The sequence below is a fragment of the Ambystoma mexicanum genome, chromosome 11 (assembly GCF_040938575.1).
Source record: "Ambystoma mexicanum isolate Mex_15411 chromosome 11, UKY_AmexF1_1, whole genome shotgun sequence".
Taxonomy (NCBI): domain Eukaryota; kingdom Metazoa; phylum Chordata; class Amphibia; order Caudata; family Ambystomatidae; genus Ambystoma; species Ambystoma mexicanum.
In genome coordinates this window covers 1,178,797,232-1,178,824,566 of record NC_090934.1, presented here as the reverse complement: position 1 = coordinate 1,178,824,566, position 27,335 = coordinate 1,178,797,232, and the positions used below count along the sequence as shown (strand labels likewise).

The 27,335-nt window shown below is 50.1% G+C and overlaps 26 non-coding genes across 26 annotated transcripts; all 26 read right to left on the bottom strand.

Moving 5' to 3' along the window:
- Positions 1-256: 256 nt before the first annotated feature.
- TRNAL-CAG (transfer RNA leucine (anticodon CAG)) lies at positions 257-338 on the bottom strand. The gene has a single exon. It is a non-coding gene; the product is annotated as a tRNA-Leu (tRNA).
- Positions 339-1,916: 1,578 nt separating this feature from the next.
- TRNAL-CAG (transfer RNA leucine (anticodon CAG)) lies at positions 1,917-1,998 on the bottom strand. The gene has a single exon. It is a non-coding gene; the product is annotated as a tRNA-Leu (tRNA).
- A 1,578-nt stretch (positions 1,999-3,576) lies between these two features.
- On the bottom strand, positions 3,577-3,659 carry TRNAL-CAG (transfer RNA leucine (anticodon CAG)). The gene has a single exon. It is a non-coding gene; the product is annotated as a tRNA-Leu (tRNA).
- A 482-nt stretch (positions 3,660-4,141) lies between these two features.
- On the bottom strand, positions 4,142-4,224 carry TRNAL-CAG (transfer RNA leucine (anticodon CAG)). The gene has a single exon. It is a non-coding gene; the product is annotated as a tRNA-Leu (tRNA).
- Positions 4,225-5,243: 1,019 nt separating this feature from the next.
- On the bottom strand, positions 5,244-5,325 carry TRNAL-UAG (transfer RNA leucine (anticodon UAG)). The gene has a single exon. It is a non-coding gene; the product is annotated as a tRNA-Leu (tRNA).
- Positions 5,326-6,909: 1,584 nt separating this feature from the next.
- On the bottom strand, positions 6,910-6,991 carry TRNAL-CAG (transfer RNA leucine (anticodon CAG)). The gene has a single exon. It is a non-coding gene; the product is annotated as a tRNA-Leu (tRNA).
- Positions 6,992-8,566: 1,575 nt separating this feature from the next.
- TRNAL-CAG (transfer RNA leucine (anticodon CAG)) lies at positions 8,567-8,649 on the bottom strand. Its single transcript has one exon. It is a non-coding gene; the product is annotated as a tRNA-Leu (tRNA).
- A 493-nt stretch (positions 8,650-9,142) lies between these two features.
- TRNAL-CAG (transfer RNA leucine (anticodon CAG)) lies at positions 9,143-9,224 on the bottom strand. Its single transcript has one exon. It is a non-coding gene; the product is annotated as a tRNA-Leu (tRNA).
- Positions 9,225-9,706: 482 nt separating this feature from the next.
- Positions 9,707-9,789, bottom strand: TRNAL-CAG (transfer RNA leucine (anticodon CAG)). Its single transcript has one exon. It is a non-coding gene; the product is annotated as a tRNA-Leu (tRNA).
- A 1,020-nt stretch (positions 9,790-10,809) lies between these two features.
- TRNAL-CAG (transfer RNA leucine (anticodon CAG)) lies at positions 10,810-10,892 on the bottom strand. Its single transcript has one exon. It is a non-coding gene; the product is annotated as a tRNA-Leu (tRNA).
- A 1,569-nt stretch (positions 10,893-12,461) lies between these two features.
- TRNAL-CAG (transfer RNA leucine (anticodon CAG)) lies at positions 12,462-12,543 on the bottom strand. The gene has a single exon. It is a non-coding gene; the product is annotated as a tRNA-Leu (tRNA).
- A 482-nt stretch (positions 12,544-13,025) lies between these two features.
- TRNAL-CAG (transfer RNA leucine (anticodon CAG)) lies at positions 13,026-13,108 on the bottom strand. Its single transcript has one exon. It is a non-coding gene; the product is annotated as a tRNA-Leu (tRNA).
- A 1,020-nt stretch (positions 13,109-14,128) lies between these two features.
- TRNAL-CAG (transfer RNA leucine (anticodon CAG)) lies at positions 14,129-14,210 on the bottom strand. Its single transcript has one exon. It is a non-coding gene; the product is annotated as a tRNA-Leu (tRNA).
- Positions 14,211-15,788: 1,578 nt separating this feature from the next.
- On the bottom strand, positions 15,789-15,870 carry TRNAL-CAG (transfer RNA leucine (anticodon CAG)). The gene has a single exon. It is a non-coding gene; the product is annotated as a tRNA-Leu (tRNA).
- Positions 15,871-16,343: 473 nt separating this feature from the next.
- TRNAL-CAG (transfer RNA leucine (anticodon CAG)) lies at positions 16,344-16,426 on the bottom strand. Its single transcript has one exon. It is a non-coding gene; the product is annotated as a tRNA-Leu (tRNA).
- A 1,020-nt stretch (positions 16,427-17,446) lies between these two features.
- TRNAL-CAG (transfer RNA leucine (anticodon CAG)) lies at positions 17,447-17,528 on the bottom strand. Its single transcript has one exon. It is a non-coding gene; the product is annotated as a tRNA-Leu (tRNA).
- Positions 17,529-18,010: 482 nt separating this feature from the next.
- On the bottom strand, positions 18,011-18,093 carry TRNAL-CAG (transfer RNA leucine (anticodon CAG)). Its single transcript has one exon. It is a non-coding gene; the product is annotated as a tRNA-Leu (tRNA).
- Positions 18,094-19,113: 1,020 nt separating this feature from the next.
- Positions 19,114-19,196, bottom strand: TRNAL-CAG (transfer RNA leucine (anticodon CAG)). Its single transcript has one exon. It is a non-coding gene; the product is annotated as a tRNA-Leu (tRNA).
- Positions 19,197-19,678: 482 nt separating this feature from the next.
- Positions 19,679-19,761, bottom strand: TRNAL-CAG (transfer RNA leucine (anticodon CAG)). The gene has a single exon. It is a non-coding gene; the product is annotated as a tRNA-Leu (tRNA).
- A 1,020-nt stretch (positions 19,762-20,781) lies between these two features.
- On the bottom strand, positions 20,782-20,863 carry TRNAL-CAG (transfer RNA leucine (anticodon CAG)). The gene has a single exon. It is a non-coding gene; the product is annotated as a tRNA-Leu (tRNA).
- A 479-nt stretch (positions 20,864-21,342) lies between these two features.
- TRNAL-CAG (transfer RNA leucine (anticodon CAG)) lies at positions 21,343-21,425 on the bottom strand. Its single transcript has one exon. It is a non-coding gene; the product is annotated as a tRNA-Leu (tRNA).
- A 1,019-nt stretch (positions 21,426-22,444) lies between these two features.
- Positions 22,445-22,526, bottom strand: TRNAL-CAG (transfer RNA leucine (anticodon CAG)). The gene has a single exon. It is a non-coding gene; the product is annotated as a tRNA-Leu (tRNA).
- Positions 22,527-23,007: 481 nt separating this feature from the next.
- On the bottom strand, positions 23,008-23,090 carry TRNAL-CAG (transfer RNA leucine (anticodon CAG)). The gene has a single exon. It is a non-coding gene; the product is annotated as a tRNA-Leu (tRNA).
- Positions 23,091-24,110: 1,020 nt separating this feature from the next.
- Positions 24,111-24,193, bottom strand: TRNAL-CAG (transfer RNA leucine (anticodon CAG)). Its single transcript has one exon. It is a non-coding gene; the product is annotated as a tRNA-Leu (tRNA).
- A 482-nt stretch (positions 24,194-24,675) lies between these two features.
- Positions 24,676-24,758, bottom strand: TRNAL-CAG (transfer RNA leucine (anticodon CAG)). Its single transcript has one exon. It is a non-coding gene; the product is annotated as a tRNA-Leu (tRNA).
- A 1,020-nt stretch (positions 24,759-25,778) lies between these two features.
- Positions 25,779-25,860, bottom strand: TRNAL-CAG (transfer RNA leucine (anticodon CAG)). Its single transcript has one exon. It is a non-coding gene; the product is annotated as a tRNA-Leu (tRNA).
- Between the last annotated feature and the right edge of the window lie 1,475 nt (positions 25,861-27,335).

The following is a 27,335-nucleotide window of genomic DNA, read 5'->3' as shown; positions in this document are numbered from 1 at the left end:
AAGACAAAATGCCGCGCTGCGCCCATTTGCAAGTCCACAAAGCAGGCACAGTCCTAAGACGGTTTTTCATTTAAGCACTGTAGTACACCTGCCAAAAGGGCAGTGAAGCATTCCAGGACGAACTGCAGACCTAGCTGGAGGACGGGAGTGTGTGGAGCAAGCTCCAACTCCATCTCCCTGTTCCAGAAATCCATGGCCGGCAGTTATAGGAAGCGTGGAATGCAATCACATGAAAAGTAAAAACCCATTTCAGGCATGTCAGAAGTGGGATTCGAACCCACGCCTCCAGAGGAGACTGCCATCTGAACCAGTGCCTTAGACCACTCGGCCATCCTGACTCTGCCTTAGGTGTTTGCCTGAATCGGCTTAGAGGCTATGTTGGCAAGTCTTTGACCACACTTAAATCCTCTTGGATTTCCTAAAATGTCTCCACAGTCTGCCAGGAACATACTCTCGCGCATCCCACCCACCCCTCCTAACCCACCACCCTCCCCATCCATTTTAAAAATGTCACTTCATTCCCACTAGGCCCAGTTAAAAGGACAACACATTGGGTTCTTTATGCATTTTTTCCAAAGGCAAAATGTTGCGGTGCGCCCGTTTGCATGTCCACAAGGCCGGCCCAGTCCAAAGATGGTTTTTCACTGGAGTTCACTTTCCCAAAAAAGAAGCGAAGAAATACAGGAAGCACTGGAAATCAACCATGAGGCCTGCAGTGCGTGCTCCAACTCCATCTCCCTGTTCCAGAAAGCCTTGGCCAGCAGTTATAGGACGCCTGGAATGTTACAATCAAATGAAAAGAAAAATTCTGTTACAGACATTTCAGAAGTGGGGGAAGTGGGATTCGAACCCACGCCTCCAGAGGAGACTGCCTTAGACCACTCGGCCATCCTGACTCTGCCATTTGCCCCCCTCAGATGCGGCTTAGAGGCAATGTTGGAAAGTCTCAAAGACCACCCGCCTAAAATCCTCTCCTAATACATTAAAGTCTCCCAATTGCTCCCAAAAGAATAATCACAGGCAGGGCAGCACTCATACAACGACTACTGGCACAGACGTGCAGGGTTCAATCCCTATGTACAGCAGCTACTTGTCACAAGCACACATGAGTCTTTCATGTTTCTGCAGAACGGTGCTGCCTGCCACCTGTTAACAGACACAAGCAACTACACCTCAGGAAATAGGAAGGCAGGAGGCGGGCTGGTTTATGCAAATAAAAGCATGCACTGTGTCCAACCCTTCAGGAGGTTCAGGCAGTGTGCTAGAGCCTTCTTGGTCACAAGAGGTTGGGCACTAGTCCAGGGGAGCCTGTTTAGGCTGAAAGGACTGTGTATGGGCCGGCCTGATCTCCCTGTACTCCTGCACAGGACTCACTCTAAATGACAGGGCTAAAGAGTTCTGCCAGCAAAGCCTATATACAATGGCCGTTCGTGGCCGTTTGGGCAGGCAGGTGGTTGGTTGGGCAGAGGGCGAGGAGGAAGAACTGTGTTCACTCCTCTGCCTGACTTTTTACCTCTCGCTTCCCCCCACTCACTCCTCCATCTGCCTCCCACTATGTCACACTAACTTTCCTCCTGACCTCCATTTCAAATAGGTCACTTCATTCCAACTAGGCCCAGTGAAAAGGACAAGACGTTGGGTTCTTTATGCATTTTTTCCAAAGACAAAATGCCGCGCTGCGCCCATTTGCAAGTCCACAAAGCTAGCACAGTCCTAAGATGGTTTTTCATTTAAGCACTGTAGTACACCTGCCAAAAGAGCAGTGAAGCATTCCAGGACGAACTGCAGACCTAGCTGGAGGACGGGAGTGTTTGGAGCAAGCTCCAACTCCATCTCCCTGTTTCAGAAATCCGTGGCCGGCAGTTATAGGAAGCGTGGAATGCAATCACGTGAAAAGTAAAAACCCATTTCTGGCATGTCAGAAGTGGGATTCGAACCCACGCCTCCAGAGGAGACTGCGACCTGAACCAGTGCCTTAGACCACTCGGCCATCCTGACTCTGCCTTAGGTGCTTGCCTGAATCGGCTTAGAGGCTATGTTGGCAAGTCTTTGACCACACTTAAATCCTCTTGGATTTCCTAAAATGTCTCCACAGTCTGCCAGGAATATAATCGCGCGCATCCCACCCACCCCTCCTAACCCACCACCCTCCCCATCCATTTTAAAAATGTCATTTCATTCCCTCTAGGCCCAGTTAAAAGGACAACACATTGGGTTCTTTATGCATTTTTTCCAAAGGCAAAATGTCGCGGTGCGCCCGTTTGCATGTCCACAAGGCCGGCCCAGTCCAAAGATGGTTTTTCACTGGAGTTCACTTTCCCAAAAAAGAAGCGAGGAAATACAGGAAGCACTGGAAATCAACCATGAGGCCTGCAGTGCGTGCTCCAACTCCATCTCCCTGTTCCAGAAAGCCTTGGCCAGCAGTTATAGGACGCCTGGAATGTTACAATCAAATGAAAAGAAAAATTCTGTTACAGACATTTCAGAAGTGGGAGAAGTGGGATTCGAACCCACGCCTCCAGAGGAGACTGCCTTAGACCACTCGGCCATCCTGACTCTGCCATTTGCACCCCTCAGATGTGGCTTAGAGGCAATGTTGGAAAGTCTCAAAGACCACCCGCCTAAAATCCTCTCCTAATACATTAAAGTCTCCCAATTGCTCCCAAAAGAATAATCACAGGCAGGGCAGCACTCATACAACGACTACTGGCACAGACGTGCAGGGTTCAATCCCTATGTACAGCAGCTACTTGTCACAAGCACACATGAGTTTTTCATGTTTCTGCAGAACGGTGCTGCCTGCCACCTGTTAACAGACACAAGCAACTACACCTCAGGAAATAGGAAGGCAGGAGGCGGGCTGGTTTATGCAAATAAAAGCATGCACTGTGTCCAACCCTTCAGGAGGTTCAGGCAGTGTGCTAGAGCCTTCTTGGTCACAAGAGGTTGGGCACTAGTCCCGGGGAGCCTGTTTAGGCTGAAAGGACTGTGTATGGGCCGGCCTGATCTCCCTGTACTCCTGCACAGGACTCACTCTAAATGACAGGGCTAAAGAGTTCTGCCAGCAAAGCCTATATACAATGGCCGTTCGTGGCCGTTTGTGCAGGCAGGTGGTTGGTTGGGCAGAGGGCGAGGAGGAAGAACTGTGTTCACTCCTCTGCCTGCCTTTTTACCTCTCGCTTCCCCCCACTCACTCCTCCATCTGCCTCCCACTATGTCACACTAACTTTCCTCCTGACCTCCATTTCAAATAGGTCACTTCATTCCAACTAGGCCCAGTGAAAAGGACAAGACGTTGGGTTCTTTATGCATTTTTTCCAAAGACAAAATGCCGCGCTGCGCCCATTTGCAAGTCCACAAAGCTAGCACAGTCCTAAGACGGTTTTTCATTTAAGCACTGTAGTACACCTGCCAAAAGGGCAGTGAAGCATTCCAGGACGAACTGCAGACCTAGCTGGAGGACGGGAGTGTGTGGAGCAAGCTCCAACTCCATCTCCCTGTTCCAGAAGTCCGTGGCCGGCAGTTATAGGAAGCGTGGAATGCAATCACATGAAAAGTAAAAACCCGTTTCAGGCATGTCAGAAGTGGGATTCGAACCCACGCCTCCAGAGGAGACTGCGACCTGAACGCAGCGCCTTAGACCACTCGGCCATCCTGACTCTGCCTTAGGCGCTCGCCTGAATCGGCTTAGAGGCTATGTTGGCAAGTCTTTGACCACACTTAAATCCTCTTGGATTTCCTAAAATGTCTCCACAGTCTGCCAGGAATATACTCTCGCGCATCCCACCCACCCCTCCTAACCCACCACCCTCCCCATCCATTTTAAAAATGTCACTTCATTCCCACTAGGCCCAGTTAAAAGGACAACACATTGGGTTCTTTATGCATTTTTTCCAAAGGCAAAATGTCGCGGTGCGCCCGTTTGCATGTCCACAAGGCCGGCCCAGTCCAAAGATGGTTTTTCACTGGAGTTCACTTTCCCAAAAAAGAAGCGAGGAAATACAGGAAGCACTGGAAATCAACCATGAGGCCTGCAGTGCGTGCTCCAACTCCATCTCCCTGTTCCAGAAAGCCTTGGCCAGCAGTTATAGGACGCCTGGAATGTTACAATCAAATGAAAAGAAAAATTCTGTTACAGACATGTCAGAAGTGGGATTCGAACCCACGCCTCCAGAGGCGAGTGCGACCTGAACGCAGCGCCTTAGACCACTCGGCCATCCTGACTCTGCCATTTTCACCCCTCAGATGCGGCTTAGAGGCAATGTTGGAAAGTCTCAAAGACCACCCGCCTAAAATCCTCTCCTATTGCATTAAAGTCTCCCAATTCCTCCCAAAAGAATAATCACAGGCAGGGCAGCACTCATACAACGACTACTGGCACAGACGTGCAGGGTTCAATCCCTATGTACAGCAGCTACTTGTCACAAGCACACATGAGTCTTTCATGTTTCTGCAGAACGGTGCTGCCTGCCACCTGTTAACAGACACAAGCAACTACACCTCAGGAAATAGGAAGGCAGGAGGCGGGCTGGTTTATGCAAATAAAAGCATGCACTGTGTCCAACCCTTCAGGAGGTTCAGGCAGTGTGCTAGAGCCTTCTTGGTCACAAGAGGTTGGGCACTAGTCCAGGGGAGCCTGTTTAGGCTGAAAAGACTGTGTATGGGCCGGCCTGATCTCCCTGTACTCCTGCACAGGACTCACTCTAAATGACAGGGCTAAAGAGTTCTGCCAGCAAAGCCTATATACAATGGCCGTTCGTGGCCGTTGGGGCAGGCAGGTGGTTGGTTGGGAAGAGGGCGAGGAGGAAGAACTGTGTTCACTCCTCTGCCTGCCTTTTTACCTCTCGCTTCCCCCACTCACTCCTCCTTCTGCCTCCCACTATGTCACACTAACTTTCCTCCTGACCTCCATTTCAAATAGGTCACTTCATTCCAACTAGGCCCAGTGAAAAGGACAAGACGTTGGGTTCTTTATGCATTTTTTCCAAAGACAAAATGCCGCGCTGCGCCCATTTGCAAGTCCACAAAGCTAGCACAGTCCTAAGACGGTTTTTCATTTAAGCACTGTAGTACACCTGCCAAAAGGGCAGTGAAGCATTCCAGGACGAACTGCAGACCTAGCTGGAGGACGGGAGTGTGTGGAGCAAGCTCCAACTCCATCTCCCTGTTCCAGAAATCCATGGCCGGCAGTTATAGGAAGCGTGGAATGCAATCACATGAAAAGTAAAAACCCATTTCAGGGATGTCAGAAGTGGGATTCGAACCCACGCCTCCAGAGGAGACTGCTATCTAAACCAGTGCCTTAGACCACTCGGCCATCCTGATTCTGCCTTAGGTGCTTGCCTGAATCGGCTTAGAGGCTATGTTGGCAAGTCTTTGACCACACTTAAATCCTCTTGGATTTCCTAAAATGTCTCCACATTCTGCCAGGAATATACTCTCGCGCATCCCACCCACCCCTCCTAACCCACCACCCTCCCCATCCATTTTAAAAATGTCACTTCATTCCCACTAGGCCCAGTTAAAAGGACAACACATTGGGTTCTTTATGCATTTTTTCCAAAGGCAAAATGTTGCGGTGCGCCCGTTTGCATGTCCACAAGGCCGACCCAGTCCAAAGATGGTTTTTCACTCGAGTTCACTTTCCCAAAAAAGAAGCGAAGAAATACAGGAAGCACTGGAAATCAACCATGAGGCCTGCAGTGCGTGCTCCAACTCCATCTCCCTGTTCCAGAAAGCCTTGGCCAGCAGTTATAGGACGCCTGGAATGTTACAATCAAATGAAAAGAAAAATTCTGTTACAGACATTTCAGAAGTGGGAGGAGTGGGATTCGAACCCACGCCTCCAGAGGAGACTGCCTTAGACCACTCGGCCATCCTGACTCTGCCATTTGCACCCCTCAGATGTGGCTTAGAGGCAATGTTGGAAAGTCTCAAAGACCACCCGCCTAAAATCCTCTCCTAATACATTAAAGTCTCCCAATTGCTCCCAAAAGAATAATCACAGGCAGGGCAGCACTCATACAACGACTACTGGCACAGACGTGCAGGGTTCAATCCCTATGTACAGCAGCTACTTGTCACAAGCACACATGAGTCTTTCATGTTTCTGCAGAACGGTGCTGCCTGCCACCTGTTAACAGACACAAGCAACTACACCTCAGGAAATAGGAAGGCAGGAGGCGGGCTGGTTTATGCAAATAAAAGCATGCACTGTGTCCAACCCTTCAGGAGGTTCAGGCAGTGTGCTAGAGCCTTCTTGGTCACAAGAGGTTGGGCACTAGTCCCGGGGAGCCTGTTTAGGCTGAAAGGACTGTGTATGGGCCGGCCTGATCTCCCTGTACTCCTGCACAGGACTCACTCTAAATGACAGGGCTAAAGAGTTCTGCCAGCAAAGCCTATATACAATGGCCGTTCGTGGCCGTTGGGGCAGGCAGGTGGTTGGTTGGGCAGAGGGCGAGGAGGAAGAACTGTGTTCACTCCTCTGCCTGCCTTTTTACCTCTCGCTTCCCCCCACTCACTCCTCCTTCTGCCTCCCACTATGTCACACTAACTTTCCTCCTGACCTCCATTTCAAATAGGTCACTTCATTCCAACTAGGCCCAGTGAAAAGGACAAGACGTTGGGTTCTTTATGCATTTTTTCCAAAGACAAAATGCCGCGCTGCGCCCATTTGCAAGTCCACAAAGCTAGCACAGTCCTAAGACGGTTTTTCATTTAAGCACTGTAGTACACCTGCCAAAAGGGCAGTGAAGCATTCCAGGACGAACTGCAGACCTAGCTGGAGGACGGGAGTGTGTGGAGCAAGCTCCAACTCCAACTCCATCTCCCTGTTCCAGAAATCCCTGGCCGGCAGTTATAGGAAGCGTGGAATGCAATCACATGAAAAGTAAAAACCCATTTCAGGCATGTCAGAAGTGGGATTCGAACCCACGCCTCCAAAGGAGACTGCGACCTGAACCAGTGCCTTAGACCACTCGGCCATCCTGACTCTGCCGTAGGTGCTTGCCTGAATCGGCTTAGAGGCTATGTTGGCAAGTCTTTGACCACACTTAAATCCTCTTGGATTTCCTAAAATGTCTCCACAGTCTGCCAGGAATATACTCTCGCGCATCCCACCCACCCCTCCTAACCCACCACCCTCCCCATCCATTTTAAAAATGTCACTTCATTCCCACTAGGCCCAGTTAAAAGGACAACACATTGGGTTCTTTATGCATTTTTTCCAAAGGCAAAATGTCGCGGTGCGCCCGTTTGCATGTCCACAAGGCCGGCCCAGTCCAAAGATGGTTTTTCACTGGAGTTCACTTTCCCAAAAAAGAAGCGAAGAAATACAGGAAGCACTGGAAATCAACCATGAGGCCTGCAGTGCGTGCTACAACTCCATCTCCCTGTTCCAGAAAGCCTTGGCCAGCAGTTATAGGACGCCTGGAATGTTACAATCAAATGAAAAGAAAAATTCTGTTACAGACATGTCAGAAGTGGGATTCGAACCCACACCTCCAGAGGAGACTGCCTTAGACCACTCGGCCATCCTGACTCTGCCATTTGCACCCCTCAGATGCGGCTTAGAGGCAATGTTGGAAAGTCTCAAAAACCACCCGCCTAAAATCCTCTCCTAATGCATTAAAGTCTCCCAATTCCTCCCAAAAGAATAATCACAGGCAGGGCAGCACTCATACAACGACTACTGGCACAGACGTGCAGGGTTCAATCCCTATGTACAGCAGCTACTTGTCACAAGCACACATGAGTCTTTCATGTTTCTGCAGAACGGTGCTGCCTGCCACCTGTTAACAGACACAAGCAACTACACCTCAGGAAATAGGAAGGCAGGAGGTGGGCTGGTTTATGCAAATAAAAGCATGCACTGTGTCCAACCCTTCAGGAGGTTCAGGCAGTGTGCTAGAGCCTTCTTGGTCACAAGAGGTTGGGCACTAGTCCAGGGGAGCCTGTTTAGGCTGAAAGGACTGTGTATGGGCCTGCCTGATCTCCCTGTACTCCTGCACAGGACTCACTCGAAATGACAGGGCTAAAGAGTTCTGCCAGCAAAGCCTATATACAATGGCCGTTCGTGGCCGTTTGGGCAGGCAGGTGGTTGGTTGGGCAGAGGGCGAGGAGGAAGAACTGTGTTCACTCCTCTGCCTGCCTTTTTACCTCTCGCTTCCCCCCACTCACTCCTCCATCTGCCTCCCACTATGTCACACTAACTTTCCTCCTGACCTCCATTTCAAATAGGTCACTTCATTCCAACTAGGCCCAGTGAAAAGGACAAGACGTTGGGTTCTTTATGCATTTTTTCCAAAGACAAAATGCCGCGCTGCGCCCATTTGCAAGTCCACAAAGCTAGCACAGTCCTAAGACGGTTTTTCATTTAAGCACTGTAGTACACCTGCCAAAAGGGCAGTGAAGCATTCCAGGACGAACTGCAGACCTAGCTGGAGGACGGGAGTGTGTGGAGCAAGCTCCAACTCCATCTCCCTCTCCCTGTTCCAGAAATCCGTGGCCGGCAGTTATAGGAAGCGTGGAATGCAATCACATGAAAAGTAAAAACCCGTTTCAGGCATGTCAGAAGTGGGATTCAAACCCACGCCTCCAGAGGAGACTGCGACCTGAACGCAGCGCCTTAGACCACTCGGCCATCCTGACTCTGCCTTAGGCGCTCGCCTGAAACGGCTTAGAGGCTATGTTGGCAAGTCTTTGACCACACTTAAATCCTCTTGGATTTCCTAAAATGTCTCTACAGTCTGCCAGGGATATACTCTCGCGCATCCCACCCACCCCTCCTAACCCACCACCCTCCCCATCCATTTTAAAAATGTCACTTCATTCCCACTAGGCCCAGTTAAAAGGACAACACATTGGGTTCTTTATGCATTTTTTCCAAAGACAAAATGCCGCGCTGCGCACATTTGCATGTCCACAAAGCTAGCACAGTCCTAAGACGGTTTTTCATTTAAGCACTGTAGTACACCTGCCAAAAGAGCAGTGAAGCATTCCAGGACGAACTGCAGACCTAGTTGGAGGACGGGAGTGTTTGGAGCAAGCTCCAACTCCATCTCCCTGTTTCAGAAATCCGTGGCCGGCAGTTATAGGAAGCGTGGAATGCAATCACATGAAAAGTAAAAACCCATTTCTGGCATGTCAGAAGTGGGATTCGAACCCACGCCTCCAGAGGAGACTGCGACCTGAACCAGTGCCTTAGACCACTCGGCCATCCTGACTCTGCCTTAGGTGCTTGCCTGAATCGGCTTAGAGGCTATGTTGGCAAGTCTTTGACCACACTTAAATCCTCTTGGATTTCCTAAAATGTCTCCACAGTCTGCCAGGAATATAATCTCGCGCATCCCACCCACCCCTCCTAACCCACCACCCTCCCCATCCATTTTAAAAATGTCACTTCATTCCCACTAGGCCCAGTTAAAAGGACAACACATTGGGTTCTTTATGCATTTTTTCCAAAGGCAAAATGTCGCGGTGCGCCCGTTTGCATGTCCACAAGGCCGGCCCAGTCCAAAGATGGTTTTTCACTGGAGTTCACTTTCCCAAAAAAGAAGCGAGGAAATACAGGAAGCACTGGAAATCAACCATGAGGCCTGCAGTGCGTGCTCCAACTCCATCTCCCTGTTCCAGAAAGCCTTGGCCAGCAGTTATAGGACGCCTGGAATGTTACAATCAAATGAAAAGAAAAATTCTGTTACAGACATGTCAGAAGTGGGATTCGAACCCACGCCTCCAGAGGAGAGTGCGACCTGAACGCAGCGCCTTAGACCACTCGGCCATCCTGACTCTGCCATTTGCACCCCTCAGATGCGGCTTAGAGGCAATGTTGGAAAGTCTCAAAGACCACCCGCCTAAAATCCTCTCCTATTGCATTAAAGTCTCCCAATTCCTCCCAAAAGAATAATCACAGGCAGGGCAGCACTCATACAACGACTACTGGCACAGACGTGCAGGGTTCAATCCCTATGTACAGCAGCTACTTGTCACAAGCACACATGAGTCTTTCATGTTTCTGCAGAACGGTGCTGCCTGCCACCTGTTAACAGACACAAGCAACTACACCTCAGGAAATAGGAAGGCAGGAGGCGGGCTGGTTTATGCAAATAAAAGCATGCACTGTGTCCAACCCTTCAGGAGGTTCAGGCAGTGTGCTAGAGCCTTCTTGGTCACAAGAGGTTGGGCACTAGTCCAGGGGAGCCTGTTTAGGCTGAAAGGACTGTGTATGGGCCGGCCTGATCTCCCTGTACTCCTGCACAGGACTCACTCTAAATGACAGGGCTAAAGAGTTCCGCCAGCAAAGCCTATATACAATGGCCGTTTGTGGCCGTTTGGGCAGGCAGGTGGTTGGTTGGGCAGAGGGCGAGGAGGAAGAACTGTGTTCACTCCTCTGCCTGCCTTTTTACCTCTCGCTTACCCCCACTCACTCCTCCATCTGCCTCCCACTATGTCACACTAACTTTCCTCCTGACCTCCATTTCAAATAGGTCACTTCATTCCAACTAGGCCCAGTGAAAAGGACAAGACGTTGGGTTCTTTATGCATTTTTTCCAAAGACAAAATGCCGCGCTGCGCCCATTTGCAAGTCCACAAAGCTAGCACAGTCCTAAGACGGTTTTTCATTTAAGCACTGTAGTACACCTGCCAAAAGGGCAGTGAAGCATTCCAGGACGAACTGCAGACCTAGCTGGAGGACGGGAGTGTGTGGAGCAAGCTCCAACTCCATCTCCCTGTTCCAGAAGTCCGTGGCCGGCAGTTATAGGAAGCTTGGAATGCAATCACATGAAAAGTAAAAACCCGTTTCAGGCATGTCAGAAGTGGGATTCGAACCCACGCCTCCAGAGGAGACTGCGACCTGAACGCAGCGCCTTAGACCACTCGGCCATCCTGACTCTGCCTTAGGTGCTTGCCTGAATTGGCTTAGAGGCTATGTTGGCAAGTCTTTGACCACACTTAAATCCTCTTGGATTTCCTAAAATGTCTCCACAGTCTGCCAGGAATATACTCTCGCGCATCCCACCCACCCCTCCTAACCCACCACCCTCCCCATCCATTTTAAAAATGTCACTTCATTCCCACTAGGCCCAGTTAAAAGGACAACACATTGGGTTCTTTATGCATTTTTTCCAAAGGCAAAATGTCGCGGTGCGCCCGTTTGCATGTCCACAAGGCCGGCCCAGTCCAAAGATGGTTTTTCACTGGAGTTCACTTTCCCAAAAAAGAAGCGAGGAAATACAGGAAGCACTGGAAATCAACCATGAGGCCTGCAGTGCGTGCTCCAACTCCATCTCCCTGTTCCAGAAAGCCTTGGCCAGCAGTTATAGGACGCCTGGAATGTTACAATCAAATGAAAAGAAAAATTCTGTTACAGACATGTCAGAAGTGGGATTCGAACCCACACCTCCAGAGGAGACTGCCTTAGACCACTCGGCCATCCTGACTCTGCCATTTGCACCCCTCAGATGTGGCTTAGAGGCAATGTTGGAAAGTCTCAAAGACCACCCGCCTAAAATCCTCTCCTAATGCATTAAAGTCTCCCAATTCCTCCCAAAAGAATAATCACAGGCAGGGCAGCACTCATACAACGACTACTGGCACAGACGTGCAGGGTTCAATCCCTATGTACAGCAGCTACTTGTCACAAGCACACATGAGTCTTTCATGTTTCTGCAGAACGGTGCTGCCTGCCACCTGTTAACAGACACAAGCAACTACACCTCAGGAAATAGGAAGGCAGGAGGTGGGCTGGTTTATGCAAATAAAAGCATGCACTGTGTCCAACCCTTCAGGAGGTTCAGGCAGTGTGCTAGAGCCTTCTTGGTCACAAGAGGTTGGGCACTAGTCCAGGGGAGCCTGTTTAGGCTGAAAGGACTGTGTATGGGCCGGCCTGATCTCCCTGTACTCCTGCACAGGACTCACTCTAAATGACAGGGCTAAAGAGTTCTGCCAGCAAAGCCTATATACAATGGCCGTTCGTGGCCGTTTGGGCAGGCAGGTGGTTGGTTGGGCAGAGGGCGAGGAGGAAGAACTGTGTTCACTCCTCTGCCTGCCTTTTTACCTCTCGCATCCCCCCACTCACTCCTCCATCTGCCTCCCACTATGTCACACTAACTTTCCTCCTGACCTCCATTTCAAATAGGTCACTTCATTCCAACTAGGCCCAGTGAAAAGGACAAGACGTTGGGTTCTTTATGCATTTTTTCCAAAGACAAAATGCCGCGCTGCGCCCATTTGCAAGTCCACAAAGCTAGCACAGTCCTAAGACGGTTTTTCATTTAAGCACTGTAGTACACCTGCCAAAAGGGCAGTGAAGCATTCCAGGACGAACTGCAGACCTAGCTGGAGGACGGGAGTGTGTGGAGCAAGCTCCAACTCCATCTCCCTGTTCCAGAAATCCATGATCTGCAGTTATAGGAAGCGTGGAATGCAATCACATGAAAAGTAAAAACCCATTTCAGGCATGTCAGAAGTGGGATTCGAAACCACGCCTCCAGAGGAGACTGCGATCTGAACCAGTGCCTTAGACCACTCGGCCATCCTGACTCTGCCTTAGGTGCTTGCTTGAATCGGCTTAGAGGCTATGTTGGCAAGTCTTTGACCACACTTAAATCCTCTTGGATTTCCTAAAATGTCTCCACAGTCTGCCAGGAATATACTCTCGCGCATCCCACCCACCCCTCCTAACCCACCACCCTCCCCATCCATTTTAAAAATGTCACTTCATTCCCACTAGGCCCAGTTAAAAGGACAACACATTGGGTTCTTTATGCATTTTTTCCAAAGGCAAAATGTCGCGGTGCGCCCGTTTGCATGTCCACAAGTCCGGCCCAGTCCAAAGATGGTTTTTCACTGGAGTTCACTTTCCCAAAAAAGAAGCGAGGAAATACAGGAAGCACTGGAAATCAACCATGAGGCCTGCAGTGCGTGCTCCAACTCCATCTCCCTGTTCCAGAAAGCCTTGGCCAGCAGTTATAGGATGCCTGGAATGTTACAATCAAATGAAAAGAAAAATTCTGTTACAGACATGTCAGAAGTGGGATTCGAACCCACGCCTCCAGAGGAGACTGCGACCTGAACGCAGCGCCTTAGACCACTCGGCCATCCTGACTCTGCCATTTGCACCCCTCAGATGCGGCTTAGAGGCAATGTTGGAAAGTCTCAAAGACCACCCGCCTAAAATCATCACCTATTGCATTAAAGTCTCCCAATTCCTCCCAAAAGAATAATCACAGGCAGGGCAGCACTCATACAACGACTACTGGCACAGACGTGCAGGGTTCAATCCCTATGTACAGCAGCTACTTGTCACAAGCACACATGAGTCTTTCATGTTTCTGCAGAACGGTGCTGCCTACCACCTGTTAACAGACACAAGCAACTACACCTCAGGAAATAGGAAGGCAGGAGGCGGGCTGGTTTATGCAAATAAAAGCATGCACTGTGTCCAACCCTTCAGGAGGTTCAGGCAGTGTGCTATAGCCTTCTTGGTCACAAGAGGTTGGGCACTAGTCCCGGGGAGCCTGTTTAGGCTGAAAGGACTGTGTATGGGCCGGCCTGATCTCCCTGTACTCCTGCACAGGACTCACTCTAAATGACAGGGCTAAAGAGTTCTGCCAGCAAAGCCTATATACAATGGCGGTTCGTGGCCGTTGGGGCAGGCAGGTGGTTGGTTGGGCAGAGGGCGAGGAGGAAGAACTGTGTTCACTCCTCTGCCTGCCTTTTTACCTCTCGCTTCCCCCCACTCACTCCTCCTTCTGCCTCCCACTATGTCACACTAACTTTCCTCCTGACCTCCATTTCAAATAGGTCACTTCATTCCAACTAGGCCCAGTGAAAAGGACAAGACGTTGGGTTCTTTATGCATTTTTTCCAAAGACAAAATGCCGCGCTGCGCCCATTTGCAAGTCCACAAAGCTAGCACAGTCCTAAGACGGTTTTTCATTTAAGCACTGTAGTACACCTGCCAAAAGGGCAGTGAAGCATTCCAGGACGAACTGCAGACCTAGCTGGAGGACGGGAGTGTGTGGAGCAAGCTCCAACTCCATCTCCCTGTTCCAGAAATCCATGGCCGGCAGTTATAGGAAGCGTGGAATGCAATCACATGAAAAGTAAAAACCCATTTCAGGCATGTCAGAAGTGGGATTCGAACCCACGCCTCCAGAGGAGACTGCGATCTGAACCAGTGCCTTAGACCACTCGGCCATCCTGACTCTGCCTTAGGTGTTTGCCTGAATCGGCTTAGAGGCTATGTTGGCAAGTCTTTGACCACACTTAAATCCTCTTGGATTTCCTAAAATGTCTCCACAGTCTGCCAGGAATATACTCTCGCGCATCCCACCCACCCCTCCTAACCCACCACCCTCCCCATCCATTTTAAAAATGTCACTTCATTCCCACTAGGCCCAGTTAAAAGGACAACACATTGGGTTCTTTATGCATTTTTTCCAAAGGCAAAATGTTGCGGTGCGCCCGTTTGCATGTCCACAAGGCCGGCCCAGTCCAAAGATGGTTTTTCACTGGAGTTCACTTTCCCAAAAAAGAAGCGAAGAAATACAGGAAGCACTGGAAATCAACCATGAGGCCTGCAGTGCGTGCTCCAATTCCATCTCCCTGTTCCAGAAAGCCTTGGCCAGCAGTTATAGGACGCCTGGAATGTTACAATCAAATGAAAAGAAAAATTCTGTTACAGACATTTCAGAAGTGGGGGAAGTGGGATTCGAACCCACGCCTCCAGAGGAGACTGCCTTAGACCACTCGGCCATCCTGACTCTGCCATTTGCCCCCCTCAGATGCGGCTTAGAGGCAATGTTGGAAAGTCTCAAAGACCACCCGCCTAAAATCCTCTCCTAATACATTAAAGTCTCCCAATTGCTCCCAAAAGAATAATCACAGGCAGGGCAGCACTCATACAACGACTACTGGCACAGACGTGCAGGGTTCAATCCCTATGTACAGCAGCTACTTGTCACAAGCACACATGAGTCTTTCATGTTTCTGCAGAACGGTGCTGCCTGCCACCTGTTAACAGACACAAGCAACTACACCTCAGGAAATAGGAAGGCAGGAGGCGGGCTGGTTTATGCAAATAAAAGCATGCACTGTGTCCAACCCTTCAGGAGGTTCAGGCAGTGTGCTAGAGCCTTCTTGGTCACAAGAGGTTGGGCACTAGTTCAGGGGAGCCTGTTTAGGCTGAAAGGACTGTGTATGGGCCGGCCTGATCTCCCTGTACTCCTGCACAGGACTCACTCTAAATGACAGGGCTAAAGAGTTCTGCCAGCAAAGCCTATATACAATGGCCGTTCGTGGCCGTTTGGGCAGGCAGGTGGTTGGTTGGGCAGAGGGCGAGGAGGAAGAACTGTGTTCACTCCTCTGCCTGACTTTTTACCTCTCGCTTCCCCCCACTCACTCCTCCATCTGCCTCCCACTATGTCACACTAACTTTCCTCCTGACCTCCATTTCAAATAGGTCACTTCATTCCAACTAGGCCCAGTGAAAAGGACAAGACGTTGGGTTCTTTATGCATTTTTTCCAAAGACAAAATGCCGCGCTGCGCCCATTTGCAAGTCCACAAAGCTAGCACAGTCCTAAGATGGTTTTTCATTTAAGCACTGTAGTACACCTGCCAAAAGAGCAGTGAAGCATTCCAGGACGAACTGCAGACCTAGCTGGAGGACGGGAGTGTTTGGAGCAAGCTCCAACTCCATCTCCCTGTTTCAGAAATCCGTGGCCGGCAGTTATAGGAAGCGTGGAATGCAATCACGTGAAAAGTAAAAACCCATTTCTGGCATGTCAGAAGTGGGATTCGAACCCACGCCTCCAGAGGAGACTGCGACCTGAACCAGTGCCTTAGACCACTCGGCCATCCTGACTCTGCCTTAGGTGCTTGCCTGAATCGCTATGTTGGCAAGTCTTTGACCACACTTAAATCCTCTTGGATTTCCTAAAATGTCTCCACAGTCTGCCAGGAATATAATCGCGCGCATCCCACCCACCCCTCCTAACCCACCACCCTCCCCATCCATTTTAAAAATGTCATTTCATTCCCTCTAGGCCCAGTTAAAAGGACAACACATTGGGTTCTTTATGCATTTTTTCCAAAGGCAAAATGTCGCGGTGCGCCCGTTTGCATGTCCACAAGGCCGGCCCAGTCCAAAGATGGTTTTTCACTGGAGTTCACTTTCCCAAAAAAGAAGCGAGGAAATACAGGAAGCACTGGAAATCAACCATGAGGCCTGCAGTGCGTGCTCCAACTCCATCTCCCTGTTCCAGAAAGCCTTGGCCAGCAGTTATAGGACGCCTGGAATGTTACAATCAAATGAAAAGAAAAATTCGGTTACAGATATGTCAGAAGTGGGATTCGAACCCACGCCTCCAGAGGAGACTGCGACCTGAACGCAGCGCCTTAGACCACTCGGCCATCCTGACTCTGCCATTTGCACTCCTCAGATGCGGCTTAGAGGCAATGTTGGAAAGTCTCAAAGACCACCCGCCTAAAATCATCACCTATTGCATTAAAGTCTCCCAATTCCTCCCAAAAGAATAATCACAGGCAGGGCAGCACTCATACAACGACTACTGGCACAGACGTGCAGGGTTCAATCCCTATGTACAGCAGCTACTTGTCACAAGCACACATGAGTCTTTCATGTTTCTGCAGAACGGTGCTGCCTGCCACCTGTTAACAGACACAAGCAACTACACCTCAGGAAATAGGAAGGCAGGAGGCGGGCTGGTTTATGCAAATAAAAGCATGCACTGTGTCCAACCCTTCAGGAGGTTCAGGCAGTGTGCTATAGCCTTCTTGGTCACAAGAGGTTGGGCACTAGTCCCGGGGAGCCTGTTTAGGCTGAAAGGACTGTGTATGGGCCGGCCTGATCTCCCTGTACTCCTGCACAGGACTCACTCTAAATGACAGGGCTAAAGAGTTCTGCCAGCAAAGCCTATATACAATGGCGGTTCGTGGCCGTTGGGGCAGGCAGGTGGTTGGTTGGGCAGAGGGCGAGGAGGAAGAACTGTGTTCACTCCTCTGCCTGCCTTTTTACCTCTCGCTTCCCCCCACTCACTCCTCCTTCTGCCTCCCACTATGTCACACTAACTTTCCTCCTGACCTCCATTTCAAATAGGTCACTTCATTCCAACTAGGCCCAGTGAAAAGGACAAGACGTTGGGTTCTTTATGCATTTTTTCCAAAGACAAAATGCCGCGCTGCGCCCATTTGCAAGTCCACAAAGCTAGCACAGTCCTAAGACGGTTTTTCATTTAAGCACTGTAGTACACCTGCCAAAAGGGCAGGGAAGCATTCCAGGACGAACTGCAGACCTAGCTGGAGGACGGGAGTGTGTGGAGCAAGCTCCAACTCCATCTCCCTGTTCCAGAAATCCATGGCCGGCAGTTATAGGAAGCGTGGAATGCAATCACATGAAAAGTAAAAACCCATTTCAGGCATGTCAGAAGTGAGATTCGAACCCACGCCTCCAGAGGAGACTGCGATCTGAACCAGTGCCTTAGACCACTCGGCCATCCTGACTCTGCCTTAGGTGTTTGCCTGAATCGGCTTAGAGGCTATGTTGGCAAGTCTTTGACCACACTTAAATCCTCTTGGATTTCCTAAAATGTCTCCACAGTCTGCCAGGAATATACTCTCGCGCATCCCACCCACCCCTCCTAACCCACCACCCTCCCCATCCATTTTAAAAATGTCACTTCATTCCCACTAGGCCCAGTTAAAAGGACAACACATTGGGTTCTTTATGCATTTTTTCCAAAGGCAAAATGTTGCGGTGCGCCCGTTTGCATGTCCACAAGGCCGGCCCAGTCCAAAGATGGTTTTTCACTGGAGTTCACTTTCCCAAAAAAGAAGCGAAGAAATACAGGAAGCACTGGAAATCAACCATGAGGCCTGCAGTGCGTGCTCCAACTCCATCTCCCTGTTCCAGAAAGCCTTGGCCAGCAGTTATAGGACGCCTGGAATGTTACAATCAAATGAAAAGAAAAATTCTGTTACAGACATGTCAGAAGTGGGATTCGAACCCACGCCTCCAGAGAAGACTGCGACCTGAACGCAGCTCCTTAGACCACTCGGCCATCCTGACTCTGCCATTTGCACCCCTCAGATGCGGCTTAGAGGCAATGTTGGAAAGTCTCAAAGACCACCCGCCTAAAATCCTCTCCTATTGCATTAAAGTCTCCCAATTCCTCCCAAAAGAATAATCACAGGCAGGGCAGCACTCATACAACGACTACTGGCACAGACGTGCAGGGTTCAATCCCTATGTACAGCAGCTACTTGTCACAAGCACACATGAGTCTTTCATGTTTCTGCAGAACGGTGCTGCCTGCCACCTGTTAACAGACACAAGCAACTATACCTCAGGAAATAGGAAGGCAGGAGGCGGGCTGGTTTATGCAAATAAAAGCATGCACTGTGTCCAACCCTTCAGGAGGTTCAGGCAGTGTGCTAGAGCCTTCTTGGTCACAAGAGGTTGGGCACTAGTCCCGGGGAGCCTGTTTAGGCTGAAAGGACTGTGTATGGGCCGGCCTGATCTCCCTGTACTCCTGCACAGGACTCACTCTAAATGACAGGGCTAAAGAGTTCTGCCAGCAAAGCCTATATACAATGGCTGTTCGTGGCCGTTTGGGCAGGCAGGTGGTTGGTTGGGCAGAGGGCGAGGAGGAAGAACTGTGTTCACTCCTCTGCCTGCCTTTTTACCTCTCGCTTCCCCCCACTCACTCCTCCATCTGCCTCCCACTATGTCACACTAACTTTCCTCCTGACCTCCATTTCAAATAGGTCACTTCATTCCAACTAGGCCCAGTGAAAAGGACAAGACGTTGGGTTCTTTATGCATTTTTTCCAAAGACAAAATGCCGCGCTGCGCCCATTTGCAAGTCCACAAAGCTAGCACAGTCCTAAGACGGTTTTTCATTTAAGCACTGTAGTACACCTGCCAAAAGGGCAGTGAAGCATTCCAGGACGAACTGCAGACCTAGCTGGAGTACGGGAGTGTGTGGAGCAAGCTCCAACTCCATCTCCCTGTTCCAGAAGTCCGTGGCCGGCAGTTATAGGAAGCGTGGAATGCAATCACATGAAAAGTAAAAACCCGTTTCAGGCATGTCAGAAGTGGGATTCGAACCCACGCCTCCAGAGGAGACTGCGACCTGAACGCAGCGCCTTAGACCACTCGGCCATCCTGACTCTGCCTTAGGCGCTCGCCTGAATCGGCTTAGAGGCTATGTTGGCAAGTCTTTGACCACACTTAAATCCTCTTGGATTTCCTAAAATGTCTCCACAGTCTGCCAGGAATATACTCTCGCGCATCCCACTCACCCCTCCTAACCCACCACCCTCCCCATCCATTTTAAAAATGTCACTTCATTCCCACTAGGCCCAGTTAAAAGGACAACACATTGGGTTCTTTATGCATTTTTTCCAAAGGCAAAATGTCGCGGTGCGCCCGTTTGCATGTCCACAAGGCCGGCCCAGTCCAAAGATGGTTTTTCACTGGAGTTCACTTTCCCAAAAAAGAAGCGAGGAAATACAGGAAGCACTGGAAATCAACCATGAGGCCTGCAGTGCGTGCTCCAACTCCATCTCCCTGTTCCAGAAAGCCTTGGCCAGCAGTTATAGGACGCCTGGAATGTTACAATCAAATGAAAAGAAAAATTCTGTTACAGACATGTCAGAAGTGGGATTCGAACCCACGTCTCCAGAGGAGACTGCGACCTGAACCCAGCGCCTTAGACCACTCAGCCATCCTGACTCTGCCATTTGCACCCCTCAGATGCGGCTTAGAGGCAATGTTGGAAAGTCTCAAAGACCACCCACCTAAAATCCTCTCCTATTGCATTAAAGTCTCCCAATTCCTCCCAAAAGAATAATCACAGGCAGGGCAGCACTCATACAACGACTACTGGCACAGACGTGCAGGGTTCAATCCCTATGTACAGCAGCTACTTGTCACAAGCACACATGAGTCTTTCATGTTTCTGCAGAACGGTGCTGCCTGCCACCTGTTAACAGACACAAGCAACTACACCTCAGGAAATAGGAAGGCAGGAGGCGGGCTGGTTTATGCAAATAAAAGCATGCACTGTGTCCAACCCTTCAGGAGGTTCAGGCAGTGTGCTATAGCCTTCTTGGTCACAAGAGGTTGGGCACTAGTCCCGGGGAGCCTGTTTAGGCTGAAAGGACTGTGTATGGGCCGGCCTGATCTCCCTGTACTCCTGCACAGGACTCACTGTAAATGACAGGGCTAAAGAGTTCTGCCAGCAAAGCCTATATACAATGGCCGTTCGGGGCCGTTTGGGCAGACAGGTGGTTGGTTGGGCAGAGGGCGAGGAGGAAGAACTGTGTTCATTCCTCTGCCTGCCTTTTTACCTCTCGCTTCCCCCCACTCACTCCTCCATCTGCCTCCCACTATGTCACACTAACTTTCCTCCTGACCTCCATTTCAAATAGGTCACTTCATTCCAACTAGGCCCAGTGAAAAGGACAAGACGTTGGGTTCTTTATGCATTTTTTCCAAAGACAAAATGCCGCGCTGCGCCCATTTGCAAGTCCACAAAGCTAGCACAGTCCTAAGACGGTTTTTCATTTAAGCACTGTAGTACACCTGCCAAAAGGGCAGTGAAGCATTCCAGGACGAACTGCAGACCTAGCTGGAGGACGGGAGTGTGTGGAGCAAGCTCCAACTCCATCTCCCTGTTCCAGAAATCCATGGCCTGCAGTTATAGGAAGCGTGGAATGCAATCACATGAAAAGTAAAAACCCATTTCAGGCATGTCAGAAGTGGGATTCGAACCCACGCCTCCAGAGGAGACTGCGATCTGAACCAGTGCCTTAGACCACTCGGCCATCCTGACTCTGCCTTAGGTGCTTGCTTGAATCGGCTTAGAGGCTATGTTGGCAAGTCTTTGACCACACTTAAATCCTCTTGGATTTCCTAAAATGTCTCCACAGTGCCAGGAATATACTCTCGCGCATCCCACCCACCCCTCTAACCCACCACCCTCCCCATCCATTTTAAAAATGTCACTTCATTCCCACTAGGCCCAGTTAAAAGGACAACACATTGGGTTCTTTATGCATTTTTTCCAAAGGCAAAATGTTGCTGTGCGCCCGTTTGCATGTCCACAAGGCCGGCCCAGTCCAAAGATGGTTTTTCACTGGAGTTCACTTTCCCAAAAAAGAAGCGAAGAAATACAGGAAGCACTGGAAATCAACCATGAGGCCTGCAGTGCGTGCTCCAACTCCATCTCCCTGTTCCAGAAAGCCTTGGCCAGCAGTTATAGGACGCCTGGAATGTTACAATCAAATGAAAAGAAAAATTCTGTTACAGACATGTCAGAAGTGGGATTCGAACCCACACCTCCAGAGGAGACTGCGACCTGAACCCAGCGCCTTAGACCACTCGGCCATCCTGACTCTGCCAATGAACCCCTCAGATGCGGCTTAGAGGCAATGTTGGAAAGTCTCAAAGACCACCCGCCTAAAATCCTCTCCTATTGCATTAAAGTCTCCCAATTCCTCCCAAAAGAATAATCACAGGCAGGGCAGCACTCATACAACGACTACTGGCACAGACGTGCAGGGTTCAATCCCTATGTACAGCAGCTACTTGTCACAAGCACACATGAGTCTTTCATGTTTCTGCAGAACGGTGCTGCCTGCCACCTGTTAACAGACACAAGCAACTACACCTCAGGAAATAGGAAGGCAGGAGGCGGGCTGGTTTATGCAAATAAAAGCATGCACTGTGTCCAACCCTTCAGGAGGTTCAGGCAGTGTGCTAGAGCCTTCTTGGTCACAAGAGGTTGGGCACTAGTCCCGGGGAGCCTGTTTAGGCTGAAAGGACTGTGTATGGGCCGGCCTGATCTCCCTGTACTCCTGCACAGGACTCACTCTAAATGACAGGGCTAAAGAGTTCTGCCAGCAAAGCCTATATACAATGGCCGTTCGGGGCCGTTTGGGCAGACAGGTGGTTGGTTGGGCAGAGGGCGAGGAGGAAGAACTGTGTTCACTCCTCTGCCTGCCTTTTTACCTCTCGCTTCCCCCCACTCACTCCTCCATCTGCCTCCCACTATGTCACACTAACTTTCCTCCTGACCTCCATTTCAAATAGGTCACTTCATTCCAACTAGGCCCAGTGAAAAGGACAAGACGTTGGGTTCTTTATGCATTTTTTCCAAAGACAAAATGCCGCGCTGCGCCCATTTGCAAGTCCACAAAGCTAGCACAGTCCTAAGACGGTTTTTCATTTAAGCACTGTAGTACACCTGCCAAAAGGGCAGTGAAGCATTCCAGGACGAACTGCAGACCTAGCTGGAGGACGGGAGTGTGTGGAGCAAGCTCCAACTCCATCTCCCTGTTCCAGAAATCCATGGCCTGCAGTTATAGGAAGCGTGGAATGCAAACACATGAAAAGTAAAAACCCATTTCAGGCATGTCAGAAGTGGGATTCGAACCCACGCCTCCAGAGGAGACTGCGATCTGAACCAGTGCCTTAGACCACTCGGCCATCCTGACTCTGCCTTAGGTGCTTGCTTGAATCGGCTTAGAGGCTATGTTGGCAAGTCTTTGACCACACTTAAATCCTCTTGGATTTCCTAAAATGTCTCCACAGTCTGCCAGGAATATACTCTTGCGCATCCCACCCACCCCTCTAACCCACCACCCTCCCCATCCATTTTAAAAATGTCACTTCATTCCCACTAGGCCCAGTTAAAAGGACAACACATTGGGTTCTTTATGCATTTTTTCCAAAGGCAAAATGTCGCGGTGCGCCCGTTTGCATGTCCACAAGTCCGGCCCAGTCCAAAGATGGTTTTTCACTGGAGTTCACTTTCCCAAAAAAGAAGCGAGGAAATACAGGAAGCACTGGAAATCAACCATGAGGCCTGCAGTGCGTGCTCCAACTCCATCTCCCTGTTCCAGAAAGCCTTGGCCAGCAGTTATAGGACGCCTGGAATGTTACAATCAAATGAAAAGAAAAATTCTGTTACAGACATGTCAGAAGTGGGATTCGAACCCACGCCTCCAGAGGAGACTGCGACCTGAACGCAGCGCCTTAGACCACTCGGCCATCCTGACTCTGCCATTTGCACCCCTCAGATGTGGCTTAGAGGCAATGTTGGAAAGTCTCAAAGACCACCCGCCTAAAATCCTCTCCTAATGCATTAAAGTCTCCCAATTCCTCCCAAAAGAATAAACACAGGCAGGGCAGCACTCATACGACGACTACTGGCACAGACGTCCAGGGTTCAATCCCTATGTACAGCAGCTACTTGTCACAAGCACACATGAGTCTTTCATGTTTCTGCAGAACGGTGCTGCCTGCCACCTGTTAACAGACACAAGCAACTACACCTCAGGAAATAGGAAGGCAGGAGGCGGGCTGGTTTATGCAAATAAAAGCATGCACTGTGTCCAACCCTTCAGGAGGTTCAGGCAGTGTGCTAGAGCCTTCTTGGTCACAAGAGGTTGGGCACTAGTCCAGGGGAGCCTGTTTAGGCTGAAAGGACTGTGTATGGGCCGGCCTGATCTCCCTGTACTCCTGCACAGGACTCACTCTAAATGACAGGGCTAAAGAGTTCTGCCAGCAAAGCCTATATACAATGGCCGTTCGTGGCCGTTTGGGCAGGCAGGTGGTTGGTTGGGCAGAGGGCGAGGAGGAAGAACTGTGTTCACTCCTCTGCCTGCCTTTTTACCTCTCGCTTCCCCCCACTCACTCCTCCATCTGCCTCCCACTATGTCACACTAACTTTCCTCCTGACCTCCATTTCAAATAGGTCACTTCATTCCAACTAGGCCCAGTGAAAAGGACAAGACGTTGGGTTCTTTATGCATTTTTTCCAAAGACAAAATGCCGCGCTGCGCCCATTTGCAAGTCCACAAAGCTAGCACAGTCCTAAGACGGTTTTTCATTTAAGCACTGTAGTACACCTGCCAAAAGGGCAGTGAAGCATTCCAGGACGAACTGCAGACCTAGCTGGAGGACAGGAGTGTGTGGAGCAAGCTCCAACTCCATCTCCCTGTTCCAGAAATCCGTGGCCGGCAGTTATAGGAAGCGTGGAATGCAATCACATGAAAAGTAAATACCCGTTTCAGGCATGTCAGAAGTGGGATTCGAACCCACGCCTCCAGAGGAGACTGCGACCTGAACGCAGCGCCTTAGACCACGCGGCCATCCTGACTCTGACTTAGGCGCTCGCCTGAATCGGCTTAGAGGCTATGTTGGCAAGTCTTTGACCACACTTAAATCCTCTTGGATTTCCTAAAATGTCTCCACAGTCTGCCAGGAATATACTCTCGCGCATCCCACCCACCCCTCCTAACCCACCACCCTCCCCATCCATTTTAAAAATGTCACTTCATTCCCACTAGGCCCAGTTAAAAGGACAACACATTGGGTTCTTTATGCATTTTTTCCAAAGGCAAAATGTCGCGGTGCGCCCGTTTGCATGTCCACAAGTCCGGCCCAGTCCAAAGATGGTTTTTCACTGGAGTTCACTTTCCCAAAAAAGAAGCGAGGAAATACAGGAAGCACTGGAAATCAACCATGAGGCCTGCAGTGCGTGCTCCAACTCCATCTCCCTGTTCCAGAAAGCCTTGGCCAGCAGTTATAGGACGCCTGGAATGTTACAATCAAATGAAAAGAAAAATTCTGTTACAGACATGTCAGAAGTGGGATTCGAACCCACGCCTCCAGAGGAGACTGCGACCTGAACGCAGCGCCTTAGACCACTCGGCCATCCTGACTCTGCCATTTGCCCCCCTCAGATGCGGCTTAGAGGCAATGTTGGAAAGTCTCAAAGACCACCCGCCTAAAATCATCACCTATTGCATTAAAGTCTCCCAATTCCTCCCAAAAGAATAATCACAGGCAGGGCAGCACTCATACAACGATTACTGGCACAGACGTGCAGGGTTCAATCCCTATGTACAGCAGCTACTTGTCACAAGCACACATGAGTCTTTCATGTTTCTGCAGAACGGTGCTGCCTGCCACCTGTTAACAGACACAAGCAACTACACCTCAGGAAATAGGAAGGCAGGAGGCGGGCTGGTTTATGCAAATAAAAGCATGCACTGTGTCCAACCCTTCAGGAGGTTCAGGCAGTGTGCTATAGCCTTCTTGGTCACAAGAGGTTGGGCACTAGTCCCGGGGAGCCTGTTTAGGCTGAAAGGACTGTGTATGGGCCGGCCTGATCTCCCTGTACTCCTGCACAGGACTCACTCTAAATGACAGGGCTAAAGAGTTCTGCCAGCAAAGCCTATATACAATGGCCGTTCGTGGCCGATGGGGCAGGCAGGTGGTTGGTTGGGCAGAGGGCGAGGAGGAAGAACTGTGTTCACTCCTCTGCCTGCCTTTTTACCTCTCGCTTCCCCCCACTCACTCCTCCTTCTGCCTCCCACTATGTCACACTAACTTTCCTCCTGACCTCCATTTCAAATAGGTCACTTCATTCCAACTAGGCCCAGTGAAAAGGACAAGACGTTGGGTTCTTTATGCATTTTTTCCAAAGACAAAATGCCGCGCTGCGCCCATTTGCAAGTCCACAAAGCTAGCACAGTCCTAAGACGGTTTTTCATTTAAGCACTGTAGTACACCTGCCAAAAGGGCAGTGAAGCATTCCAGGACGAACTGCAGACCTAGCTGGAGGACGGGAGTGTGTGGAGCAAGCTCCAACTCCATCTCCCTGTTCCAGAAATCCATGGCCGGCAGTTATAGGAAGCGTGGAATGCAATCACATGAAAAGTAAAAACCCATTTCAGGCATGTCAGAAGTGGGATTCGAACCCACGCCTCCAGAGGAGACTGCGATCTGAACCAGTGCCTTAGACCACTCGGCCATCCTGATTCTGCCTTAGGTGCTTGCCTGAATCGGCTTAGAGGCTATGTTGGCAAGTCTTTGACCACACTTAAATCCTCTTGGATTTCCTAAAATGTCTCCACATTCTGCCAGGAATATACTCTCGCGCATCCCACCCACCCCTCCTAACCCACCACCCTCCCCATCCATTTTAAAAATGTCACTTCATTCCCACTAGGCCCAGTTAAAAGGACAACACATTGGGTTCTTTATGCATTTTTTCCAAAGGCAAAATGTTGCGGTGCGCCCGTTTGCATGTCCACAAGGCCGACCCAGTCCAAAGATGGTTTTTCACTCGAGTTCACTTTCCCAAAAAAGAAGCGAAGAAATACAGGAAGCACTGGAAATCAACCATGAGGCCTGCAGTGCGTGCTCCAACTCCATCTCCCTGTTCCAGAAAGCCTTGGCCAGCAGTTATAGGACGCCTGGAATGTTACAATCAAATGAAAAGAAAAATTCTGTTACAGACATTTCAGAAGTGGGAGAAGTGGGATTCGAACCCACGCCTCCAGAGGAGACTGCCTTAGACCACTCGGCCATCCTGACTCTGCCATTTGCACCCCTCAGATGTGGCTTAGAGGCAATGTTGGAAAGTCTCAAAGACCACCCGCCTAAAATCCTCTCCTAATACATTAAAGTCTCCCAATTGCTCCCAAAAGAATAATCACAGGCAGGGCAGCACTCATACAACGACTACTGGCACAGACGTGCAGGGTTCAATCCCTATGTACAGCAGCTACTTGTCACAAGCACACATGAGTCTTTCATGTTTCTGCAGAACGGTGCTGCCTGCCACCTGTTAACAGACACAAGCAACTACACCTCAGGAAATAGGAAGGCAGGAGGCGGGCTGGTTTATGCAAATAAAAGCATGCACTGTGTCCAACCCTTCAGGAGGTTCAGGCAGTGTGCTAGAGCCTTCTTGGTCACAAGAGGTTGGGCACTAGTCCAGGGGAGCCTGTTTAGGCTGAAAGGACTGTGTATGGGCCGGCCTGATCTCCCTGTACTCCTGCACAGGACTCACTCTAAATGACAGGGCTAAAGAGTTCTGCCAGCAAAGCCTATATACAATGGCCGTTCGTGGCCGTTTGGGCAGGCAGGTGGTTGGTTGGGCAGAGGGCGAGGAGGAAGAACTGTGTTCACTCCTCTGCCTGCCTTTTTACCTCTCGCTTCCCCCCACTCACTCCTCCATCTGCCTCCCACTATGTCACACTAACTTTCCTCCTGACCTCCATTTCAAATAGGTCACTTCATTCCAACTAGGCCCAGTGAAAAGACAAGACGTTGGGTTCTTTATGCATTTTTTCCAAAGACAAAATGCCGCGCTGCGCCCATTTGCAAGTCCACAAAGCTAGCACAGTCCTAAGACGGTTTTTCATTTAAGCACTGTAGTACACCTGCCAAAAGGGCAGTGAAGCATTCCAGGATAAACTGCAGACCTAGCTGGAGGACGGGAGTGTGTG